Below are 2,413 nucleotides of genomic sequence, written 5' to 3' on the forward strand. Positions count from 1 at the left end.
CTACATAACTGGAAATATATAACAACTTAGGTTACCATCAACTGTCTGGTTACTGACATCAAAAATATCATCTTTTTAGTTCAATAGAAGAAAGAAACTCATACAGGTTTGGAACAACTAGAGGGTAAGTCAATAATGACCTATCCCTTTAAGGGAGCATATACAAATCTGATGATTTAAGTAACAGCTTACAGAACACTGATGGGAATATTGCTTCAGATAAATTAAATTTACAACACAAAAATTATAAACTTTACTAGATGTAGTTAGTTATTGCACCATCACAGTATTTGAAAAGAAACGTGAGGAGAGTGAGTCGCCCGCCGTGTGAGGAGAGTGAGTCGCCAGCTGAGGAGAGTGAGTCGCCCGCCGTGTGAGGAATTGTTGCTACTTTAAATTAAAATATTATGGGATCTCCTTCAATGCTTTCATATTCTTTACTTTTTAAAATAATTTTGTTTTTATATTTTTATATTAACATATTTAATGACAGAATATTTAATGAACAAAAATGAATTATTTTAATTATCAAAACAAACAGAAAATAGTAAAAACGTTGCTAAAGTGATTGTTTTGAAGAAGTACTAAGTTGGACATTAATAAAAACATTACTTTAGCTAAAGTATTTGTATCAATAATGTGTGCCTTTTTGCCCCATGCTGGTGTGACTTTCATCCCGTGTGTGTCTCTGGGGTAAAAGGCTACCTCGTACATTTAGGATTTGCAAACAAAATAAACCACTTTTATTATTTATTTTCACACAAAATCTGTTGCTCCATAAATGTTTAATATAAACATATATTTTTTCTGCATTCATACACTGTGGGAGTAGTGAAAAGCAAAATTATTTTCTTAAGGTGTGCCTCGTTGTACCCTATAACATGCTTGTATTTACAGGATAAATGTAATTTTAATATTAAAGGGATAGTTCACCGAAAAATGAAAATTCTGTCATAATTTACTCTCCCTCGTGTTGTTTCAAACCTGTGTGAATTTCTTTTGTCGACCACAAAAGAAGATATTTTGAATAATGTTTGTAACCAAACAGTTGACGGACCCCAATACTATGAAAGCCAGTGGGGTCCATCAACTATATGGTTACCAACATTCTTCAAAACATCTTCTTTTGTGTTCAGAAGAAATAAACTCATACAGGTTTGGAACAACTTGAGGGTGAGTAATGATGACAGAACTTTCAATGTTGGGTGAAGTACCCTTTAAGATATACCTCTAGTTTTAATCATCTTAAAAAGGCTTTTGAAGTTTCGGCAAAAACTCCTGGCAATGATGTTCTTTGTGAAAATGAAAATGTGATTTTCTTCACAGCACTGAATGTCATATGGTGATTGTGAAACATGAAACACCTCACTTGATTTTATGGTGAAATTAGTTCTTTTTCATGTTAATCTGATAAATTTTGATCTAGAACAATGCACTGCGGCTTTAATTCAGCGTGAGCGGCGCAGCAAAAATGAGACTGTCCTCGCTGCAGCCTGTAGCGTGCAATGACATACTTGATTAACCAAATACGTCTTTGATGTTTTGACACGCATGCGCAGAATCACATGTGTGCTGCCATTAGGGATGCACCGATACCGATACTGTACTCGTTAAAATGCCCCGATACCAAACGCCGATACCACACAGCATGTGATAAGCGCCATATTCAGACAATGAAACACCAACAACAGACAGCAGAAAGCAGTTAAGGAAGTCTACTACGAAGTATATGTATGCAATGAATATAATGTTAAACATTCAGTTTTAACGCCTGTATAGCTGGTGTGCGCGAGCTGATAAACAAAGCACGCTGAGCAGATTGAGTGTGCGGCGGCGCAGATGCACGAGCTTGTCAAGTGAATATATCTTTCTCACAGACATCACTGGAAAGCTTGTAGTTCGGTCAGATATATAAAAAACAAGTAAAACAATGCACAAGTTACTTAACGGTAGAGAGAGAGAGAGAGAGAGAGAGAGAGAGCGCACTTCTGTTGTGTGATCTTTGATGTTCACTCACTTAGCACACGCATCATTTGGATTAAAACTAAATCGTAAAAATAAGACCATTTATAGGGGCATTCACTATAAACATCATTTATTTTCAATCTTAGGCATGCACGACTTTCTGGCGAAAGTGAATCTAACAGCCTGTGTGAAATGCGCTAGGCTGTATTACGGTCCTCTCATTCTGCACCAGTACAAATACGTCTGTTTTGCTTGCTTGAGTGTTTCTGCATTATATGTAGGGCTGGACAATAATTCAATATCAATATGTATCGCGATATAATTTTTTTCAATAACGGTGATATGATTTTTAAACACATTTCCGATATTTCGATATACATTACCAGTTTTATCACTCTAAAAGCGCCTCCTGCTGGCAGAGAATGAGTTTTCATTTTAAATAAGCCCC

This window comes from Sinocyclocheilus grahami, unplaced genomic scaffold (genome assembly GCF_001515645.1).
Source record: "Sinocyclocheilus grahami isolate Dianchi unplaced genomic scaffold, SAMN03320097.WGS_v1.1 scaffold36.1, whole genome shotgun sequence".
In the NCBI taxonomy this organism is placed as follows: domain Eukaryota; kingdom Metazoa; phylum Chordata; class Actinopteri; order Cypriniformes; family Cyprinidae; genus Sinocyclocheilus; species Sinocyclocheilus grahami.